The sequence below is a fragment of the Ovis canadensis genome, chromosome 20 (genome assembly GCF_042477335.2).
Source record: "Ovis canadensis isolate MfBH-ARS-UI-01 breed Bighorn chromosome 20, ARS-UI_OviCan_v2, whole genome shotgun sequence".
Lineage (NCBI taxonomy): Eukaryota > Metazoa > Chordata > Mammalia > Artiodactyla > Bovidae > Ovis > Ovis canadensis.
The window spans coordinates 58343321-58360678 of NC_091264.1; the positions used below are offsets into that span (position 1 = coordinate 58343321).

Sequence of the window (17358 nt, forward strand, 5' to 3'; positions counted from 1 at the left end):
ACCTATCAGTATAATGATTCTTTATGAAACACGTCATAGAATGTCTGCAATTTTTTGTTAAGAACTGCTTGTTAAATCCTTCAAATTACCCTGGGTACCTTTGGATGGTATGAAAGAATTTCAAGAACACTCTGTCTGTCCTTAAGGAGCTTAAACATTCAATAAAAACTATCAAGAGTTGTGCATCTAGGGAAAATAGTTTATTTTCAAGGTACAATAAAATTGCACTTAAAAGCTGAGAGAATCTGTAAAGTCATAAAGTACAATGTTCTAAAAATTGAGTGACAGCAATAACACTGGGAATGCAAAATAGCTCCAGATGGTGCAATATTTTAAAGAAATCATTATATCAGCTTAAGGACACAGAATACTGGCTTGAGAAGTTATATTATCCTATAGTTCTCTTTAACTTAGAACATAGGCACAATTACCTGCTCACTCCAATTCTTGTAATAGGGTAGATACAAGCATTGCTGTATTTCTCACCTGAACAGTTTAATTTTGCAAAGATCTAAAGGGAGCCAATTCTGTAATATAAACCCTGCACCCTCTCTGTTTCCTGGTATTTTGTGAGGGTGAATGCCGCTGCTAAGTCACTTCAGTCATGTCCAACTCTGTGCAACCCCATAGACTGCCGCCCACCAGGCTCCCTCATCCCTGGGATTCTCCAGGCAAGAACACTGGAGTGGGTTGCCATTTCCTTCTCCAATGCATGAAAGGAAAAGTGAAAGTGAAATCATTCAGTCATATCCGATTCTTAGGGACCCCATGGACTGCAGCCCCCCAGGCTCCTCCATCCATGGGGTTTTCCAGGCAAGAGTGCTGGAGTGGGGTGCCGTTGCCTTCTCCATTGTGAGGGTGAATAGGAGGGAATTTATTTACTTTAGAAGTGAACAGGCTATTGCAAACGGAAGAGAGTTAAATGTATGATAGACATACATTCTGTCATATGATATGTATGATAGACTAAAATTGCATGATTACTCTGTGCTCCACTTTCAAATAAATCCATTTCATTTCATTCTCAGAAAAATCCTTTTGGGTGATTTACAGGTGAGACTTGGCAGGTTGAAAAAACATGAAGCTCAGAGAGATAAAGTTACTTGCCTAAAGCCACACAAGGGAGAGTTTTAAAACCAGTTTTTTAACCTGAATTCCATAAAGGAGATAACATTTGTTCCCTGGGTTGTAGAACATTGCTACATGATTGAAATGCAAAAAAGTGAATCAACTTTCAAAGGAACCCAAGTGTGGTTCAGGGTTCTCAGCTTAGCAACTCTCCTAGGGTCTTCCATCTCAAGTTTTAAGAGTCATGATTGTAGTCCCTGATTCAGATTTTGGCTTGGCCATTTATTAGTTCTGTGACTCTGGGCAAGTCAAATAATATTTCTTATTTAACCTCTTTTTACTTTCTTATGAAAAGAATGAATGATATTAATAGCTTCAATTTCAAATGTATGTTGTGAGAATTAAGTAGGCAATACACAGGAAGTGCTTAAAACAGTACCAGGCATGTGGCAAATAATAAATATTAGCTGCTTTTATCTTCATGATTCTCAAAGTTTGATCTCCAAACTAGCTCTCCTAAGCTGTACACTCATATGTCTTCCTGGTGCTGCTAGTGAGGGCGTTTTCCTGGATAGTCACAGACCTCTCAAACTCATCATGTCCAAAATAGAACTCACCTTTGACATAATACAAAGAAGTTGTCACAATGAGTGGTGAATAAGCACTGAATAAATTTTAGTGGTTATCATTATGTATTCCCAAGCTATTCTCTCTCCTGTATTCTTTTTGTAAAGGGCACATCATCATCCAGGGAATCTCATCCAGAAAGTTGAGAGGAATCCTAAATTCCTGAATTCTCTCTTTTATACTTTCCGTTCCCAACGCCACATCTTTTTTGCTTCAGTTATTTGAACAGGTTTCTAATGGTCTCTGGGAACTAAAGCATCTCTCCCTCAACATAAATTCTTAAAATTCAAATAGCAGGCCATTCACTCGCTTGAAATCCATCACTAATACGTATCCAATCAGCAGGGTGTGTCTGTCACTCCTTTCTCCCCATGGTTAACAAAGCCACCTTCTGCTCCAGCCTCACTTCTCAAATGTACCAGATGTTGTAGCCACATGGTCTTCTGAAATTTTCTGTAGATTCTCATTCCTGAGGGCCATTGCAAATGTTTTTCAAACTTAGAATAGGCTATCCTCATCATGGTGAAGAAATATTTTCATCCAAAAGGTTGAGAAACAATGATTATTTGAATACATTTTTAAAAATTCAAGAATGTGAAATCAAATGCAATATAATGACTTTTGGAGGAGCTAAAGATTTGCCAAGAGTGGGTGTACATAATTCACCCACATAGGAGATGCTTTGCAAAGAGAGTAGAAATTGTTATTACTAACAGCTTTCTAAGTAGAAACTAGTATAATCCTTTGGATGACAAGAAAACAATAATCAGACAAAATCTCTTTGTCAAAGAATTATGAACCCTGAAAGAAACCCAAACCTTAAGCATTAAACTGATGCCACTACCATGGAAAGGACAAAACATTCATGCATAACTGAAATATGTCAGTCTCTCCTTGTCGCCTAGGTGTCTTGCAAAACCTGCTGTTAGATTTTACACGGGTTTCACTGGCATTGATTCAAACTACATGAATGTCTATGACCACCCTCCTAGAAAATTACCCCTAGTCTCTAGAGAGGGACCACTTGGATTTGATCTTGAAAGAGACTATTAGGCAAAATGACAATTGATAAAAAAAGAAAAATTGGTTTTAAAAAATCCAGAAAAGGGTGATTATACAAATTTGGGGGAAGAGAAGAGGCAAAGTTCTAAGCATTCCAGTAAGTGGTTGAGTAAAATATTTCCCATGCACAAATTCAGTAACAGGTCATCTGTGCTGGGTCAATCTGTCTTTTCATACACAGCTTGTGAGTGTAAACCTAGGTCATTCAAAATGTGCTTCCTTTCAGAGTCTTCTGTCTTAAACAGGCCCCTATTAAGAAGCCATCTGAAACCTTCAAAACAAAGATTTGGGCCTGGCTTGGGCACGGTGATCTTTGGCGAGTCACTTGCTAGCATGGCACACACGACCTCTAGATCATTTCCTTTCAGGGTTTTCCCATGTCAGTGCGTCTCCACAAACATCACCCTTGTAGTCAGAGCAATATCTCTGCTTTCTAGAGCCATACTGTTTTTTTCCTGCCAACCTGCCTGCCTTTGTACATGCTTTTCTTCTGCCCAGAGTCCTCTTCTCTCCTCAAATAAATCTCTTTCATCCTTCCACACTCTTACGATTCTTAAAGACGGAGTTAACCTCCTGCTGTGTCTCCATCTCTGATCCTCCGCATAATAGGCCATGTTTCCATAGTACACAGACTCTACTATAATGATGAAGAAGAAGATGATGGTGATGTTAGCAAGTATTTCGTCCTAAACTGTGGTCTTTTTGTGATGAGGGCTGTTTCATTCTTTTCTTTAATCTCAATTTCTAATTCAAGATTTTAGCCATAAAACTCTCTATAGAAAGAATGAGCAAAGAAAGCATCATGGTATTTGCTGCATATTTGCCTTTTAGATGGCCTATATTAAGAACTGCCTTTAAGATATATGGTAGGCTTTCAAGTGTTATTCACTTACAATGGTCTTCAATCCAGATACATGTCTGATAGCATGGTTAGCATGTCTGATGCATTATCTTGTCTGTCTTGTGTGCAATTTATGCTTGGTCCCAGTGTTTGGCTAAAGCTTCTGTCATCATGGTGTAAGTTTTCCTGTGCTTTGCACCTTTCTTTTCCATCTCTCCATCAGCACTGAACACAATGGTATAGAGATGTCTTCTCCTCCACAGCCAGGCTCTGCACAACCTCTGGGGAACCAAGGTTCAGCTGTGTGGGGTCACTTGTCAAACTTTTAGGGTAATTTCCTCAGAGGATTGGAAATAAAAGGGACTCATGGACTGCCACCCAAGACAGGATCCCAGATTCCTCTGACCTAATATAACTTATATAATCAGATAAACTAGAAAAATATTGATGATAAGTTTGTTATTAGAACTATATGGAAAAAAAATCTTATAGCAAGAAGAATATATACAAAAAGGAAAATAGCTTTGCTGCAGTAATGCAGTAGTTATTTACAAATGACTGTGAAACAGCTTATTTATTTTTTAAGCTGATTAACCTTTAACAGAAAGTAAGAAAGGTGTTCACAGTTGTAGCATCACACAATAAACTAGAGCTTCCACGAGGGGAGATGTAGCCTTCTTCCCTCTGGGCCTTACGAAGCACTCTCCCCTTCTTACCTCCCCATCTGAAGCCTAAACAATCTTTGTAGCTATTTAAGCAAGCAAACACAAAAAAAGGAGTAAAAAGTTTCCCTGGAGGGCAAGGTAATGAGAGATGCAATCATTCTGATCTTTTTTTCAGACATTTTAAGTCTTCCTTGGTGGGTCAGATGGTAAAGAATTTGCCTGCAATGTAGGAGATCTGGGTTTGATCCTTGGGTTGGGAAGATCCCCCAGAGAAGGAAATGACAATCCACTGCAGTATTCTTGCCTGGAGAATCCCATGGACAGAAGAGTCTGGCAGGCTACAGTCCACGGGATCGCAAGAGTTGGACGTGACTTAGCAACTAAACCACTGCTGCTGCTAAGTCGCTTCAGTCGTGTCCGACTCTGTGCGATCCCATAGACGGGCAGCCCACCAGGCTCCCCTGTCCCTGGGATTCTCCAGGCAAGAACACTGGAGTGGGTTGCCATTTCCTTCGCCAATGCATGAAAGTGAAAAGTGAAAGTGAAGTTGCTCTGTTGTGTCCCACTCTGCGACCCCATGGATTGCAGCCTACCAGGCTCTTCCACCCATGGGATTTTCCAGGCAAGAGCATTATAAAGATAGAAGATACCTCTGGAGGCCAAATTTATGTTTATTTTTAAGTCTTTATAGTGCATCTTGCTATTGATCAAATCTTTGCTCTAACAAGCTGAAGAGAAGTAATGGTGAAAATTTTGAGCCATAAGAAGGAAGAAAAACACACTTTTCAGTGCAAATGTATCACATCTATCCTGGCTACTGGTCTCCTTGGGGCATTTTAGTAGAATGTCACATAAGTAATGCTGTTCTATACTTACAGTGATGGGTTTATAACTTGAACGTTTCACTATTTGTTGTAAAATTTCATCTTTCTGCAAATAGGTTTTAGACTTGAGCAATGACTAAGGCAAATGGATACATGAACAATTTGCAGGTGGATCACACTTTATGTCTTAGTTTAAAAATCACCAAAAGGCTCTTTCTATGAAAACTGTCTTAAGTGGCAATCAGAAGCACAAACTGGACTGGCATCCTAGCTTGGGTGCTGATTGATGGTAAGTTACTGTCTTACTACCTTCTGAACCACTCTGTCTTCAGTTATAGGGAGAATGAGGTTCTCTGGCGTTATTTGTTCTCTCCTCCCCGCCGCCCCCCCCCCGCCCCAACCTCTGTCCCGTGTACCCAAGAGTGGGCTTGTGCCTTGGGCTTACATAGACTCAAATCTTCCTTTGTACACACACAGATTCATTAAAACCCTCTGCTGAGTAGTGGTCCCTCTTCTCCAGGCATGCTTGCTCCTTCCTTCAATTTTTAAAAGTGGAAGAGAGTAATATAAACATTATTTCCTAGCTAATAAGATTATTAAAAACCAATCCTTTCTTTCTTCCACTCAACCGACACAGAAAAATGGATTTCAGGACCCGTCTTTTCCCCATTCCCTCCTCTTGGAATGGGTGAAGTGCCCCTCTTCTAATCTAGGCTTTTCCCTTTGCCTAGTCTCAGTCCTATCCGCTTTCATCTCCTCAGTGACTTCCATCTGTCAATCATCCCTCTCCTCTGCTCTAGCTTCTCTTCTGATACTTTCAAATTTATAGAAATGTGGTAGGAACAGTATGCAATTGTTTACATTTTGCCCCATCTGCTCCCCTCTCTCTTTTCATAAGGAATCTCAGTTCATCAGGAATCATTTCAGATACACTGGAGCAGTACCATACTTCTTTTCTCCTAAATACTGCAGGGTATATTTTCTCAGACATTCTCTGACTTAACCACAGTTTGACGATCAAAATCATGAAGTCTAACACTGAGAACACCACCATTACTTAATCCATGACCCGTATTCACATTCCATCAGTTTCCCTAATAATATCCTTTATAGCTATATTCTTTTCCTGGTCTAGGATCCAGTCTCAGATGACTTTCACATTTAGTTGTCATACCTCTTTAGTCTCCTTAACCTGGAAGAGTTCCTCACCTGTTTTTTTCTTTCTTGAGCTTCAGTTTCGTAAAATAAGCATCAGTTCTTAGAATGTCCTTAAATTTGAATTTGTCAGTTATTTCCATATTATTTGAAATCAGTTTATCAGGAGGCCCATGATGTTGGTTGTCCCAATATTGGTAGTATTAACTTGGCTATAGTGCAATCTGCCATATTTCTCCACTGTAAAGGTATTACATGTCCCTTTGTAATGTATCAGTTATCTGTGGGGAGACAATTTGAGACCAGTATTTGACTCATGAATTTTAGCATCCTGTTATTTCTATTCCATAGAAAATTGCCTATTTTCTCACTCTATTTTCTATCCATGTGGACTTATGGATTTTACTTTAAAAAAATGGTTTACTATTTCTATCATTATTTATTTTAATGCTCAAATTTTCAACACTTGGTCACTGGTAGTCTCTTTCTTTTATCTTTAACCCTTTCAGCTTACCATTTTCCACCAGCATTTAAAGCTACTTAACTCTTGTCATGTATGGATGTGAGAGTTGGACCGTGAAGAAGGCTGAGTGCCGGAGAATTGATGCGTTTGAACTGTGGTGTTGGAGAAGACTCTTGAGAGTCCCTTGGACTGCAAGGAGATCCAACCAGTCCATTCTGAAGATCATCAGCCCTGGGATTTCTTTGGAAGGAATGATGCTAAAGCTGAAACTCCAGTACTTTGGCCACCTCATGTGAAGAGGTGACTCATTGGAAAAGACTCTGATGCTGGGAGGGATTGAGGGCAGGAGGAGAAGGGGACGACAGAGGATGAGATGGCTGGATGGCATCACGGACTCGATGGACGTGAGTCTGCGTGAACTCCGGGAGCTGGTGATGGACAGGGAGGCCTGGCGTGCTGCCATTCACGGGGTCGCAAAGAGTCCAACACGACTGAGTGGCTGAGCTGAACTCTTCCTAGACATGCTTCCCTCTCTTTGGCCATGTCTGTGCTTGCTTTCCCCATTTCTATCTCTCTCATCCATTCTTCACCCTACTACAGTCTATCGTTCCACTGAAACTATCTCATTAAGGCAAAAATGACTAAGTTGAGAAAATTTAGAAATACTCATTTTCAATAACACCTCTCCGCCTCTCTCTCTCTCCACCCCTTTCTGCTTTTCTGGCCATGCCGTGCAGCATGTGGGATCTTAGTTCCTTCACCAAGGATCAAACCTGTACCCCTTGCAGCAGAAGCTCCGAGTCTTAACCACTGGACTTGGCGACTAAACAACAGTAACAAATACAAACAGTAATTTAGACAGTGTTATGGATTATTGTGGACTTCCTGGTGGTTCAGATGGTAAAGAATCTGTCTGCAATGCAGGAGACCCACCAGGTTTGATCCCTGGGTCGGTAAGATCCCTGGGGAATGAAATGGCAACCCACTCCAGTATTCTTGCCTGGAAAAATCCATGGACAGAGGAGCCTGGTGGGCTACAGTCCATGGGGTTGCAAAGAGTTGGACACTACTGAGCAAATAACATTCTTACTGTACCTTTTTAGGGAGAAGGCAACGGCACCCCACTCCAGTACTCTTGCCTGAAAAATCCCATGGACGGAGGAGCCTGGTAGGCTGCAGTCCATGGGGTCGCTAAGAGTCTGGCACGACTGAGCGACTTCACTTTCACTTTTCACTTTCATGCATTGGAGAAGGAGATGGCAACCCACTCCAGTGTTTTGCCTGGAGAATCCCAGGGATGGGGGAGCCTGGTGGGCTGCCGTCTATGGCGTCGCACAGAGTTGGACATGACTGAAGCGACTTAGCAGCACCAGCACCTTTTTAGTGTTCTGAGCTCCTTTTTCTACCAGTCCCTTAAATGTTGGAGTTTCTCATAGCCCTTTGCTCTTCTAACTTTATGGATTCTCTAGGTCCCTGTAGAAGTTTGTATACAATTTTAGTGTATGTGCTGCTGAAGCAAGCACAGGAGCTTGTATACAGTCTCACATCTTTCATTACCACCTGCTGCTGCTGCTGCTAAGTCGCTTCAGTCATGTCCAACTCTGTGAGACCCCATAGATGGCAGCCCACCAGGCTCCCCCATCCCTGGGATTCTCCAGGCAAGAACACTGGAGTGGGTTGCCATTGCCTTCTCCAATGCATGAAACTGAAAAGTGAAAGTGAAGCCGCTCAGTCGTGTCCAACTCCTATCGACCCCATGGACTGCAGCCTACCAGGCTCCTCCGTCCATGGGATTTTCCAGGCAAGAGTACTGGAGTGGGGTGCCATTGCCTTCTCCTCATTACCACCTAGATTCTGCTTACTCCAAATTCTGTATTTCCAACAATGACCTGCTTCTTGAGCCTCAGATGTATGTATATCCACTTTCCAACTGGATAGACCCATGGGGCATCTTCCAGGCCCTTCACATTCAAAATATTCAGAATGTAGCTGAATCTGGCCTCTTTACATTGACACCAAATTAAATCTCAGAGACAGAATTTTGTGTAAAGTAGAAAAGAACAGCTTTATTGCTTCGTCAGGCAGAGGGGGCCACAGCTGGCTGGTGGTGGTTTGGTTGTTAAGTTGTATCTGACTTTTGTTACCCCATGGACTGTAGCCTGCTGGGCTCCTCAGTCCATGGAATTCTCCAGGCAAGAATACTGGTGTGGGTTTCCATTTCCTCCTCCAGAGGATCTTCCTGACCCAGGAATCAAGCCCAGATCTCCTGCATTGCAGGCAGATTCTTCTATGCCCTCAAAACTGTGTCCCAACCTGGAAGGAGTTGTGAGGAGCTCTATAGTAATGTTTCAGAGAGGACATGATCAGCTTGTGGACATTATTCTGACTGGCTGGTGGTGAGGTAAGTGGAAGTCAGGATCACCAACCATCCTACTGGTCTGGGGTCTACCTTCTTGTGGGCAGCATACAGTTAACTTCTCCCACCTGGAGAGGGTTTCAGTATCTACAAAACAACTGAAAGAGATTGTTATTGTATTCCTTGGGGCACTGCCCCAAGGCTGCTCTATTCTTTCTTTTGACTGCTCCTGTCTATTCTCCACATCCCCTCCCTTTCCTAGTTAGCAGCTGTTTGAACCTTCTGGTTGGAACTCAGGAAAGACCCTGGAGGCTGAATGAAGCCTAGTTCCCGTAATCAAGAAATGGGGGACACAGAAAGGTTTTCGTGTCCAGGAGCCCCACAGGGTCCTGCTTGTTATCAAGAATAAAGTTAATCATCCCACTGCATAAACAACTTCCTTCCCCTTGTACCCTGGTCAGTAACAAGTACCGTAGTCATCAGTTTGCTCAAGCCATAAGTCTGTTATTTCTTCTTTCTCATCTAAAGCAAACGAGTCCTTATCCCCTAAGTATTTCTCAAGTTTTCAATTTCTCTCTGCTCCATTCTCCACCCTAAAACAGACTGTCATCATCTATTTCCTTTTTTGCTCAGTTGCTTCAGTCATGTATGACTTTTTGCGATCCTATGGACTGTAGCCTACCAGGATCCACTGCCCATGGGAATTTCCTGGGAAGAATATAGGAGTGGGTTGCCATGATCTTCCTGACCCAGGGACTGAACCTGCATCTCCTGAATTGCAGGCAGATTCTTTATACACTGAGCCACCTGGGAAGGCCATCTGTTTCCTAGAATACTGCACTGTCTTCCCCAAGCCATTCCCTGATCTCTAGAATTGCTCTCTACAGACATGTATTGGGATTGTGATAAGTAAGATAGAAGCATTTCTTCCTGTTTCTCCCTTTCCTTCCTTTTGTTCTCTGAGACTGAGGACTAGATCCGGGTTGGAAAGAAGTTTAAAACACAGGTGGAGCTGCAGTTTTATGAAGTTATGTCACCAGAGGAGCACATCTTTAAGTTAAAGTAAGTCAGCTTAACTTAAAAAAAAATGTTTTCAGAAGCTGTGGAGAGAAAAAATTTACAAATCGGCTATATTATATATTGGCCTCATTTGCTTTTAGAACAACAATTAAATCTGTTTTAAGTACATTAACTGTTGACAACAGTGGTAGACTTGAACAGCTGGGTGACATTCAGGTCACTGTTACCAAGCCCAAGCTTGTTCTGCTTGCCACACAACAGACCAATAAATCTCAAGGTGTTGGAACAAGGAATAATGACTTTATAATCATCAGGCTAGCAGGTCGAAAAGATGACAGACTAGCTTCTCAAAAAACCTCTCCGTCAGAATTTGGGCTTTTATATACAAGTTGGGGGGGCGGGGTCCACTGTGGCACCAACCAATGGCTGAGCAGGACCGTTAACGGTCACTGGTGGACCGTTGCTCACTAACGGTTGCTTGCTTGGGGGAGGGGCCCCCTGTGGTACCAACCAATGGCGGAGCGGCAGCTCCTGCCTGCATTGCCCCTATTACACCCTGAGTAGAAAGGTGTGACAAGGCTTCCCAGGTGTGTGCAGTGGCAAAGAGTCTGCTGGCCAATGCCAGAGGCAGACAAGACTTGGGTTCGATCCCTGGGTTGGGAAGATCCCCTGGAGGAGGAAATGGCAACCCACTCCAGTATGCTTGTCTGGAGAAGCTCATGGACAGAGGAGCCTGGTGGGCTACAGTCCATGGGGTCATGAAGAGTAGGAAGTGACTGCACACACACTCACACTCTCTCTCACACTTTCTCTCTGAAAGGTGTGACACCAGAGAGCTGTGGAATCTGAAGAGGTACTGGGTGCTCTAGCAACTTTATCCTCTAGCTCTTCTTTTCTGCCAGTTTACTGCCGTATTTTAACTTTTTTTTTTTTTAAGGCAAAGTTACAATTAGCTAACTATTCTCCATCATTAATTCATTAACCATGTTCATGAGATTTGACTGTCATAAATCTGGGACTTTCTTCTCAGAGTTGTCCTCTGTATTTTTGTCTACTTTAAAAAAAGCGCACAGCATGAGATTTAGGTTTTATTTGGGGCAAAAGTGAAGACCATATCCTGGGAGACAGCATTTCAGAATAGCTCTGAGAACATGCTCCAAGGAGGTAGTGGGGGGAGGTTAATAATATCTGGTTTTGGAGAAGGGGGAATACATGCAATCAAGCACATATTTTTGCAGAAGAATTCTGCTAATCATGAGAAGCAGATGTCACCATGAAGGAATTTAGTGCTTTTCTAGAGATAAGGAGATGTAAGAATTGGACTCATAAAATCAGCTCCTGATAATGTCTAACTATATGAAGACCTCTCCAAGTTTTTCCAAAGCCCTCATTTCTGCTCTCCACCAACCCTGAACTCTCTTAAGGGGATGTTGAAGGTCAGCAACTGCAGCAGCTCATGGGTTAATCCTTGTAGAGGGAGATGGCAGGTGCCCTCGTGAAAGTGACAGTCTCTCAGTCATGTCTGATCCTTTGTGACCCCATGGTCTGTCCATGGAATTCTCCAGGCCAGAATATTGGAGCTGGTTGCCATTCCCTTCTCCAGGGGATTTTCCTGACTCGGGGATCGAACTGGGGTCTCCTGCATTGCAGGCAGATACTTTACCATCTGAGCTACCAAAGAAACCTGGCAAATACCCTTGGCAAGTACCAAGTTGCAGTTGACACATTGCCACTCTTGCCCTTCTTCCAGGAATACCACCTTCTTTGCTTTTCTGCCTCTTCCTCCCCTTGATTTCAATTTCTCCTCTTCTGTCCTCTTACCTCAGCTCTCTTTCCCCTCACATTCTTCACTATGCATTGGATTGGCCACAAAATTCGTTTGGGTTTTTCTGTCAGCTCTTATGGAAAAACTCAAATGATCTTTTTGGGCAACCCAATATTTCTTGATTTTTTTTCAATTTATCTCCAGACAGAGTACTAGGTTTTCTCATACTTAAAAAATGTTCAGGGCTTCCCTGGTGGCTTAGTGCTGAAGACTCTGCCTGCCAATGCAAGAGACACAGGTTCGATCCCTCATCTGGAAAGATCCCACATGCCACAGCGCAGCTAAGCCCAAACACCACAACTATTGAGCCTACGCTCTAGAGCCTGGAAGCCACAACCACTGAAGTCTGGAAGCCTGGACCCTGTGCTCCACAACAAGAGAAACCACCACAACGAGAAGTTTGCACATCACCAGTAGAGAGTAGCCCCTGCTCGCTGCAACTAGAGAAAGAAGTCCGCGCATCAGTGAAGACCCCACACAGCCAAAAATAAATTTTTAGAAATTATAAAAAATGTTCACCATTCACAGCCCTTTTTTTCTTATTGACTATCATATCGCTTCCTAATCCCCGCTCCTATTCTTTCCCCTGCCTCATATTCCACTCAGGTCTTTCTCACTAAAATCCCCATAGAAGCGGAATTCACGGCTTGACTGCTTTATGGTCCGCTTTAACTCTTCCGCACTTCCACTCCATTTGGGGGTGTTTTCCTTGGGTTGCTGCTATGACTGTTTCTGTTTCCTGACGGGACACTCAACAGGCAGGCCCATCACCTCCCAGCACTCGGCTGTCCTCTTACGCTTGTGTGCAGGAAGGAAAGAAGGCCGTCAAGACAGGGCTGCGCTTCCACGTTTTACAGCTGAAGGGAAAGTCACAGGCCTCTTAAACCTTGGTGGAGGACGATGGTCTACTTGCCTTGTTCATCCTTCCTCTGCACACTGTGTTTCCAGCCTCTTTTAAACCACCCCGTGGTTTAAAAGTGCCTCAATTCACCGTTGAGCAGAGACCTCCCCCTCTTTCCTACACTGGACACTGGGGGGCCAAGGTCCTGTCATTGCTGGCACTGTGGGTTGGCATGGCCTCCTGGCACTTAGTCATCTGATCTGGGCTTTCCACAGTTGGAAGACAGCAGGGATTGGGGTGGAAGGTGGGGAGGCGTGTGTGTGTGTGGAGAGGGGGGAATGATGATTTAATTGCTGCCTGGAACACCCTCACTGGTAGTGGGATTGCTCTGAGTCTCTACATAGCTTGATCTTCTTGTGCCAGGAGACCCTACTGGGCACCATGCTGCTCTTTGCTGTACCAGCAAAGAAAACCAGAGGGGTTGATATTTCTTTTCCTTCTTAACCCACAGGACCTGAGCCAAGAAAGTGGGGGAAAAAAACAAATTTCGAAACTTTTTTTTTCCTCCCTGGGGACATTCATTTCACATATAAATTTTTCTGCATTTCTTAACCAAGTGGCAAGTGATGTCCATTAAGAGTTGCCCCTTGCTCAGTTTGAGATCTCATGCAATTCCTGACAAAGGAGAATAAGTGAACAAACCAGATGGAGAAATAGAAGAATGCTGTCCTGAAGCCAGGGGGTACGCTGAGCATCAGAAGTTTGGGACTTCCCTGGTGGTGCAGGGGTTAAGCTTCCATGCTTCCAATGCAGGGGGCATGAGCTTGATCCCTGATCAGGGAACTAAGATCCCTACATGCCGTACGTGGCCAGGAAAAATAAATAAATCCAAATAAAAGAAAATAAATTTCAACATAGGAGCAAAGCACTGAGAAGCTGTCTGTGCTTTGTAATTTTGTCACGACTCCCAGAAAGACAGCAAGAGGGGTCCTGGCTGGACTGTCCCACGCAGTCCTTAAGAGTTCACCCTACACTGTTCTGGCATCCGATAAGAGAGAACAATTTTTTAAATCACCAAATTCCTCAAATAGCGTCTTCGCCTTTGTTTCTGGATTTTAAAATCGTAGGCTTCAAAGTCAATAGATTAATAGTCCCAACTAATGTGCTGCAAGTCTGCAATTTAAAAATTATCGGTCTCCTGTGACTGGTGTTCACCAGCCTATCACTTAGTATCCTTCCCTGCCTTTTTCACTGGAGATCCAAATGTTTATTTTGGATGCTGCTCAGAAAAAGAGGGACAGAAGTGGAGAAAATGACTCTTACTGTCAAACATCAGTTGGTGTGAAAGCATCTGTAAATCTCTCTCAAAACAGAAAGTGAAGAAAAAGTACAGGAGTGTGAGGCACTTAAGTGTAATATTGATAGAAAAAGGGATGTTCGCTTCTGTTAATTTCTTGTCAAACACACTTCTCTCTCCTTCTTTTTACTCTAGTTTCTTAATTCATGTTTATACGGTATATCTGGAGCCATAATCTGAGTTCTTTGCAAGTTCCAAAATATGTGTTGTCCTTATACAGGAAAGACAGCTTGGGTGGGTCTGTAATTCTTGGGTCATGCTCTTAGGTCGGCAGAGAGTATGCAAAGCCATTAAACACAGCAGGATATGCAGAGACCAGGATATAAACCTAAAAGCCTTTTTATATGGCCTGGGTTTTCTGTAACTGCCTCTTTGCCTGGGTTGCATGGAAGACTGTCTATGGGAGATGTCTTAGTAGAGAACCAAAGGCCACTGGCCCAGTGATCTGCTTTATAGCAATGCTGACTGCAGAAATCAGAGTGGACACATGGCTGGCTGCTGTATTTTAATCAACCTTGTGAGGCACTTGCTTAATCGTCCACATCGGTCGGCCAGCTTGATCCATCTTAAGAACACCTGCTACTGGCTGGGTCTCATTATCTGAGGGAAGGTGAAGGTCAGGGATCACGGGATGGCTCTGATGGGGCTGCAGATGGCTGGCAGACAGGACATTGCCAACTCTGCAAAGCTGGTTTTACATCAGCTCCCAAGACTTCTGGTCCTGCTCGATCACCCATGTGCTCTCCACCTCCACCAGTCCAACTCCTTGGAAGAACTGACTTTACGCTTGCAGGCACTGCTCAGTTTTCTGAAGCTTTGCTTCTAGCTTTCTTCCCCACACACTGACGCAGTCATATTCAGTGACTGTTTTCCAGTCTTCTGATTGGCTATATCATACACTCCCTCATTTTAAACCTTATACATTTCTGAACGTTTTACCTGGGGGTCCTGTATGTTTTTGTTGTTCAGTCTCTAAGTCATGTCTGACTCACTCTTTCGTGGCCCCATGGACTGTAGCCCACCAGATTCCTCTGTTCATGGAATTTTCCAGGCAAGAACACTGGAGTGGATTGCCATTTCCTTCTCCAGGCATGCCCTACATTGCAGGTGGATTCTTTACCATTGAGCCACCGGGGAAGCCCCAGCGGTCCTCTATACAGCCTTTGTTTGCCTCCCCACCCATTACAATTGGTGTACCCTTGTTCTAGTTTCGGCCCAGTGTTTTCTCATCATATCTTTAACATAATGCCCCAGTTCCCATGAGCACAACCAACTTTGAGGTGCCGATAGGACCCAGACTTGCCCAGCACAGAATCTTCAGGCACTTAACTCTCGATGCACCTGAGCTCCACCCGGTATTGGCTCCATTATAGTTAAAATCCGCTGGGCCCACACTGACATCATCTTCTTTGGTACCCTGTATTTCCCCTAGGTTGACAGTATCTCCTAGGCAACAAAACGTGGGAGCCTCCTTAACTGCTCCATCCCTCTAAGTCTCCCACAGAAAATAAATCTCTAAACCCGATCAGTTTTTCACTTTCTGTTTCTCACGCTATCACATTTTCTGTCACCTGACCAGCCCTATCCTAGGACAGATACACTTTGGCAGGGAATATCATACCAGTCCCAAGACCACTTTGCCAGTCTTGGGCATTTTTCCCTTGCAAATTCATCTTTTGCAAAGTCAGCGGGATGATCTATCCAAAATATTAAGCCGACTGTGTCATTCTACACCTCGGAGTCTTTTGCTGGGTTTCCAGGACCTGCAGATGAATCCAGAACTCCCTAAGGTGGAACAGGTGTCCCACTTCATCCGGCCCCATGCGCGCTCCAGCATCTGCTTCTGTATTTCATACTGAAATGACACTGGTGGTTTCTGAGCTCACAGACCACGCCTTGCTTTCCCGTGTTTGCTCACGCTATTCATTTGCCTGCAAGGTTTTCTTCCTTATTCTCCTCATCCTTTAAGAGAGGCCTCAAGTCCTACCTCCTTGGGAAGTCTACACAATTTCACCCTTGCTGCTGCTCACATCCACTCTGGTAGGTGACTGGATCTCTTGCATGCGTGCCTGCTAAGTCGCTTCAGTCGTGTCTGATTCTGTGCAACCCTGTGGACTATAGCCTGCCAGGCTCCTCTATCCATGGGATTCTCCAGGCAAGAATGCTGCAGTGGGTAGCTATGCCCTCCTCCAGAGGATCTTCCCAACCCAGAATCAGAGCCTCTTATGTCTCCTGCATTAGAAGGCAAGTTATTTACCACTAGCGCCACCTGGGAAGCCCCATGAGATCTCTGGGGTTCCCATAACTTGTTTTCTCCCCTCTACTTAAACTGACAATAAGGCCTTGGGCCTTTTATGCCTCTCCTCCACTAGGCTTTGAGTTCCCTGAGGTCAGATTCTGTTACTTTCATTTTTGCACGACCAAGCACAGTGCCTAAGGGAGCATGCTCTCCGTTACTGATTGTTGAAAGACCAACTTACTCAGTATCTCTAGCTTTCAGTTTTCTTGGGTAAATCAAGATGTAGGAAAGAATAGAAGAGAAGAATTTCACTGGAACAGTCTCATTTTGCCTGATCCACAGCAAGCCAAAATGCTGAGACCCAGAGGCTTCCAACAAAGAGCTTGATTCCTAAGGCAGCTAAGCTAGAAGACTTAGCTTATTACTTACCTCATTCTCATTACTTAGGAGAACATTCTCCAATCCACTTCATGGAAGGTAAGGGGCTGGGGGTATTTACAGATGAATAAAAAGGAGCAGGGCAGTCTCAGACGTGGACAGCTTGGGGAACATGCGGAGCATGGGGAAGTGTGATGGCAAAAAGGTGTGGTCATCCTAGTTCTATGCAGGCATAATTGGGCCACGGGCCTCTCCACGTTCTTAGGGTGGAGTTTTCGGCCCTCTGATGGAGAAAACCTGACCTTCATGCGTGCCCAGTTGGAGAGTTTGTGATCCTATCCAGTCTGAACTGGCTCAGCCTGGACTTGATGCAGCTGACTCCAAGTTCTTAGAAAACACCTGGGGAAAACATGCCATTTGAAGGGCATGCGAGTCTTAAAAACGACCTTGATTACTCAGGTGAAATGAATTTGACTAATAATTACCCACAGTTTCAAGAATGCACCATGTATATTTGCTACACCTGATGGTAAGTGTAATTGCTTAAGAGACACACAAGTGAGGGGGTAACACAAGATTGAAAGCAGGAGGAAAGGGAATGGCAGAGGATGAGATGGTTGGAAGGCATCACTGACTG

The 17358-nt window shown here is 43.8% G+C and overlaps 1 protein-coding gene across 3 annotated transcripts in view; it reads right to left on the minus strand.

The window, feature by feature from the left end:
* The window catches only part of PHACTR1 (phosphatase and actin regulator 1), a 548621-nt gene extending 531676 nt beyond the window's left edge, over positions 1–16945 (minus strand). Inside the window, exons 1-2 of one of the 3 annotated variants that reach the window (XM_069563036.1) lie at positions 16773–16881; positions 6297–6523 (exon numbers count right to left, since the gene is read on the minus strand). The gene's annotated coding sequence lies outside the window, so the exon portion shown is untranslated. Of the gene's footprint in view, positions 1–6296; positions 6524–16772 lie in introns of all 3 variants that reach the window. The other 2 variants (XM_069563035.1, XM_069563042.1) reach the window with 2 other exon arrangements.
* Positions 16946–17358: the final 413 nt, after the last annotated feature.